Source organism: Microtus pennsylvanicus, chromosome X, assembly GCF_037038515.1.
Source record: "Microtus pennsylvanicus isolate mMicPen1 chromosome X, mMicPen1.hap1, whole genome shotgun sequence".
NCBI classification, from domain to species: domain Eukaryota; kingdom Metazoa; phylum Chordata; class Mammalia; order Rodentia; family Cricetidae; genus Microtus; species Microtus pennsylvanicus.
The window spans coordinates 123030329-123036966 of record NC_134601.1 but is presented as its reverse complement, the minus strand read 5'-3'; the positions used below and the strand labels follow the sequence as shown (position 1 = coordinate 123036966).

The 6638-nt window shown below is 40.1% G+C and overlaps 1 pseudogene; it reads left to right on the top strand.

The window, feature by feature from the left end:
- The first annotated feature begins 5648 nt into the window (after positions 1-5648).
- On the top strand, positions 5649-5722 carry LOC142841855 (U6 spliceosomal RNA; annotated as a pseudogene).
- The last annotated feature ends 916 nt before the right edge of the window (positions 5723-6638 follow it).

The following is a 6638-nucleotide window of genomic DNA, read 5'->3' as shown; positions in this document are numbered from 1 at the left end:
CCCGGGAAAAGTCATGTGATACTTGTACTAAAAGATTTGTAATACCAGGGATAAGAAACTATCTCTTCTAGTTCCTTTTCTGGTGCTGTGATAAATGTTGTGAGCAATAGAAAGTTAGGGGAGAAAAGGGTTTATTTGGCTTAAACTTCCCGGCCACAATCCCTCACTGAAGGATGACAGGACAGGAACTTGAGGAGGTATTTGAAGCAGAAACTATGGAAGAATGCTTTCTCAGGCTCATCTCTCTGGCTTTCTTATATAGCCCAGGACCACATGCTCAGGGATGGGTGCTTCTTACAGTGCTCTGGCCCTTCAAACATCTATTAATGAAAGCAATCTTCCACAGACATGCCCACAAGGCAACCTTATCTAAAAAACTCAACTGAAACTCCCTTCTCAGATAACTCTAGGCTGTGTCAAGTTGAAGTTAAGCTCTGCTAGAACACTGCCCATATGGCCATAATAGAGAAAACATGAATTATATTGTGGACTGTTCATGACAAGGAATATTTTGTGGCTGTAAGGAAAGGCTATAGAATTTACAGTATAGAAGCTCTCCAGATTAAAGTATGAAAAAATATTCAACTAAAATGCCAAGGATGGAGCGAAGTCTATGTGAATAAAATAGTTTATTGGGGAAATGGAGCTAGGAATACATCTGGGAGCTGGAGCTGGCTCAGCGGGTAAGAGTGCTTGCTCTGAAAACACAAGGGCATGAGTTTGCATCACTAGCATCGATGTCAAAGTCCAGGCATGGCTGGGCATGCCTATAATACAGAACTATGGGACCGAGACAGACAGATTCCAAGAGCTCCCTGGCCAGCCAGATAAACTGAAACAGCAAGCTTCAGTTTCAGCGCCTTATATCTGGACAATATGGCAAAGGGCAACTGAGTTAATAGCCAATGTCCTGCGCTAGCTGCTGTAAAATGTGAAAATGGCCAATGCCTTCTTTTTTGCCCAAAAGTCCTATTCAATCTACTGTTCTTTCTGTCTCTATCTCTGTCTCTCTTTTCTTTTTTATTATTCATTTGTTTAAGTATTTAATTAATTTGTTTATTATAAGAGTTTTCATGGCTATTTTTTTTATTAAAACAGACACAGACCAATAGAATAGAACGAGGGAGTCTGAAATAAAGCCACACAGCTATGACCACCTGATTTTAGACAAATATACCATATATATGAGGTTAAAAAAAATCCCTCTCCTCCAGATGGTGCTGGGAAAGCTAGGTATGCACTTGTAGCAGAATTCAACTAAATCTCTGTCTCTCACATTGTTCAAAATTCAACTTCAAATGGGCCAAAGACCTTAATGTAAGAGTTGAAATTAAAACTGGCATAGAAAAAGGGAGGGAAAATGTCTTAAAACATCTTTATAGTCAAGAATTTTACAGTCTAGAGAGATGGCAGAGGGGTTCAGAGCACTGGCTGGGCTTTCAGAGGACCCAGGTTTGATTCCCTGTACCTACATGGCAGCTCACAACCATCTGTAACTCCATTTCATGGGATCTAACATGCTCTTCTGGGTATGTGTGTACTGTACAGACATATAGGTAGACAAGACATGTATATACATACAATAAAAATAATTATTTAAAAAGGACATTTCTGTGTACAATTCCAATTTGGTCAAGAAATAGAGCCAACAACTGATAAACAGAAACGTGTGGAATTAAAAAGCTGCATCACACAGGAAACAATGGAATAATGAACCAGTCCACAGAACAGAAAGAAATCTTTGTTAGCTAAACATCTGACAGAGGATGATTATCCAGAGTACACAAAGAATAATAACTCAATAAACCCAGGCAATAAATGGGTTAATTAAATGAGCATACATGTAGTTCGCAAAAGCTGAGGTGCAAATGGCCAATCGACATATGTAAAAGTGCTTAACTTTGCTAGCCACCAAGAAACCCAAATAAAAACCACCATGGGATCCCAGCTTACACCTGCCAGAATGGCAATTATCAAGAACACAATTAAGGGCAAAAGGGAACCATCATACACTGCTGACGGAATGCAAACTAGGGCAATCTCTGTGGTAGTTACTATGGAGATTTCTCAAAAAAAAAAAAAACCACAAACTAGAGCTATCATGTGGCCCAGCGACCCCACTCCTGAATATTTATCCAAAAGACTTCAAGCCAACATATTGTAGAGACACTTAAACATTAGCATTTACTGTAGCACCGTTCATAATGGCCATGTTACAGAATCAACCAACATGTCCATCCACAGAACAGTGAGTGGATAAAGGAAGTGTAATATATATGTACTGTGGAATTTTTCCAATCACAAGGAAGAATGGAGTCATGTCATTTGCAAGAAACGGGATGCAACTGGAGATCACCATATTACGAGAATTATATCAGTCTTGGAAAGGCAAACATTGCTTGTTTTTCTCTCCTTTTGAGGGTCCTAGACTTTATGGACACACAGTTGCACGTGTACAAATGACTGAAATGTAGAAGTGAAACTCTCTGAGGAACAAACGGACTAACAGGGGGAGGAGAAAGGGGATGGTAACGGGGAGCGTATGATCAAAGTGCCTTATACGTTTGCACCAGAAGAAAAGAAGAAAACAGAGGCCTTACTAATTATAAATGAGTTATAAGGCTGCACTTGGTTCAGCTAGTTAACTCAACCAGATAGTGACCCCAATAGGATTACACTGGTCACTTCAATCAATGAATCTGCCTAATGAGCTTCCTCTCAAAATTCACCTGGTTGAATTGTTTTGATCTTCATGGTCACTTCCATCATCAATAAAGAGCAATTTCTTAAGTGCCCCTTATGTACAAGGTTTGGCGTTCTGCAGTGCTATTGGGTAACTAAGAGATGTGAATAAAGAACAGATAGCAATACAAGAACACAGTATAGAATATCAATCTCTCATGATCTTGGCATGGAAGTCCTAAACACATCTTTTCTGATTGTAGAGCATTATTCTTCCCTTTGTGGATAAAGAATTATATTTAATTTTTAGTCATTTGTGGAATCAATTTTTCTTCCTTTTTTCCTTCCTTCCTTTCTTCCTTGTTTCCCTCTCTCTCTCTCCCTCCCTTCTTCCTTCCATCCCATCATTCCTTTCTTTTTGAGACAGGCTTTTGAGAATGTAGCCCTAGTTGGCCTAGAACTCTTGATCCTCCTGCCCTGCCTCCCAAGTTCCAAGATTACAAGAAGGTGCCGCCAATGCCTGGCTGTTCCATGTTTTCATTAAGACACTGGATTGTTGCTGATGAGGCTTTTTTGTTTGGCATCTGTCATACTTAGAAGGACTTCAAAATTATAATTTCTCTCTGGTTTCATTTTTATTTTATTGTGTGGTGTGTATGAGTGTTTTGTCCACATTCACATATGCGCACCACATGCATGTCTGGTGCTCAAGTAGATCAGAGAAAAGTGCTCTGGATGCCCTGGGATTGGAATTACAGATGGTTGTGAGCTGCCATGTGGGCACTGGGAATCAAACCTAGGAGCCCTGAAAGAGCAGCCAGAGCTTTGAATCACTGAGCCAGCTCTCCAGCCCTCCCTATGGCTTCTTTGAGCACTCTCGGTGTGCTGGGGTTTATGTTTTGGATTCTAAGAAAGGAATTTGAAAGTGACAAATATCTTTACTAATTTTCTAAACTTCAAGCCAGTTACCCAAGATTATCTGAATGATCTCTTTTGCCATTGAAGTGACAGTCATATCCTTATGAGTGCTTTTGCCTAATTCTAACTTTTCTGTTTCCTTTCTAAGTTTGGTGTCATGCTGCTTCTGGATTGCAGCCTTATGGAAATGCATTCATAGATCTAGGGGAGAAGGCTTTGACTTGACACTTTTTCATTTACAATTACCTGACTGTTCACAAATGTGGTTTTACCCTACCAGACTCAATGCCTAACACTCTGTTTTTTTTTCCTTCATTATTCAAATAAGATGACATCCATGGATAATGCTGCCCCATATTATTGAATAAATAAAGAGACCTGATTTCCCAAATGTACCCACCCATTACAAGTCAATCTGGCAAGTTTCTCATGAAATCCTGTTGGTATTTGACTGAGATTTCACAGTAACTACAAATCAATTTAAACCACACTTACTTTTTCTTAAAACCATGTTGTGGGCACTATTTCCAGTACCAATATATTTCGTGTCATATAAATGTTTTCAGCTTCCACAGCCCTTCCAGGAAACAGATGTGACGTTCATCTTAGAAACTGTTGAGTTCAGCATAGTGAGTGTATATTTGGACTGGATTTAAGGAAATCAAAGACATGACACAGCACTTCAGGGAAGAGCATTCCCAGTTTGAGCCCAAGGTGGCAAGGGAAAGGAACGATTATTAGAATTGAGCAGGGACAACGCTGGCTGGATGAGACTATCAATAGGTAAGGGCTACAACCAGTGCCAGACAAACAGGGCAGAAGTCACAGGAAGAGAGCCTCTACTACCCTCCTGGGCAAACCTAGGGCCTCTCTTTGCTCATATCCAATCAGAAGGCAGCAGCTAGCAAGGGGATGTTGTTTGTCCAGCTCGGGCTCCAACCACACAAAGCCAGCTAGAAAGGTTGGAAGACTGCTGGGGGTGAAGGGTAGGTAGGCATTGCAGTAAGTATATATTGCGGTAAGCCCTTTGTTATTCCACCTGAATCTCTTGCATTTCCTGTCAGTTCTTTTTCCTCACACACTTTTTAGATTCTACTGTTCCAATGGCTTCTCCCCTTCCACAACCAGTTCAGATCAGTTATTGTTTCTATGTGAGATGGTTGTTAATTTTTATATAGTATTTTCTCAGCAGAGTGCTTGAAGAAGACTTATTATCATGTGCATGGCTATCACGTGCTATGCAATCTGAATCATGTCCAAGGCTCTTCTTATCCCAATTCCACTATCGTAAGAAATAGACAATGAGACATTTGCTTCAGTGGTTAGAAGCACTTGGAAAAGATCATATTTTGAATCCTGACATACGTGGGTTTCGATTCGCAGCACCCACGGGGCAGGTCACAAGTGTTCCTAACTCCCGTTTGAGGAGATTGCAACTGCTTGTTTCAGTTAACAAGGTCTACTGGGTTTGCATGCATTGTTGGTTGCCTGGAATTTTGAAGTTGATTTATCAGTTTTACGTAACCACAAATTGGGAAGTGGATCATAGGAAGATACTCCGGGCATATTGTAAAGTACAGTCATCAAAATGAACATGGACTAGGTGATTCTCCCTTTGCAGTGCCTACTTTGCTTCTCAGTAATTCAGAATAATTGGGAGCAATCAAATGCTGCTTTCCTCTGATGCCTTTTCCAGGGTCACAGTCACCTAAAAGAAATTTTTTAATCCCTTCACATTCTTTTAACTTCCATCAATGTTCATGAAAAACAGAAGCGGGGGAGGGGGGGCGGCATCTGGGTTGTTTCAGTGGTAAATTGATTTCTAAATCTACTGCCATGCTACAGCAAATAAAGATGGAACTTGCAGAAATCAGTTTTTATATTAAACCCTCAGTCTCAAGATCTCAGCTTCTTTTTTTTCAAGTCAATATATTTTATTCTGTAACTTCTTTTTTTTAACTCTTCCTTGTTTTTTTTTAAATTTATTTATTTATTAAGGATTTCTGCCTCCTCCCCGCCACCGCCTCCCATTTCCCTCCCCCTCCCCCGATCAAGTCCCCCTCCCTCATCTGCTCGAAAAATTGGAACGATACAGAGAAGATTAGCATGGCCCCTGCGCAAGATCTCAGCTTCTTTTCCCAGTAGCTTGAACAATACACTTTAGCTCCTCATCACCACCTGTGAGGAGAACTCCAGTTTCAAGGGATTCAGTGTCCTCTTCCAACTTCCTCATGATACACAGGCAATGCATTTGAGCCAAACAATAATACACACACACACAAAATAAATAAATCTAAAGAAAATTGAAGACATTTGCATCACTATTTTCAGTACTTAATGACATAAATATGAACCTCTTACAACTGCATGTTTTACCATTAACATAACGATCCCTCAACAAATACGGCCTAGTTGTTGTAGTTAGTATTTTCTCAGCTAACATGGGGTACCAATGCAATCCAGCATCTCAACCCTTGACATTATTAGCTGATTTCCACATGTTGTTCTCTGCATCTTCTTTCTTGATGAAATACTTGTGTTAAATAACTTTAAACACAGCTACAGTGATTTAAGTGTGTCCACAAAAGGTTTCCATAAAGAGCAGAGGACCACGCTTTGAGAAGTTAGCCTTTCTTTATATGATTCCTGGCTGCAAGTATAGCTGACCTTTGAAAACTAAAGTGAGTGACCCAACTGGTGGCCTTTCTGCCATTCAAAAACCAGTATCCCTTCAAACTGGGCCAAAGACAAAGCAAGGTAAATTTAGGCTTGTTTTGAAGATGTTTCTAAGGCAATGTTTCTCAACCTAAAGCACACAGCCTGTTAAGGCATACTCTACAGTCTCTGAGGGTATCCGTGATTGTCACTAATGGAAAGAGACAGTGCCATTAGCCTCTAGTGAAATGAGACAAAATGCCATCAAATATCCCACAATAAAACAACAAATGATTCAGTCAAAAATGTCCATAGTGAGCTGCAGAGGTGGCTCAGTGGATAAGAGAATTTGCAGCACAAGCTTAAGGACCTGAGTTTGAATT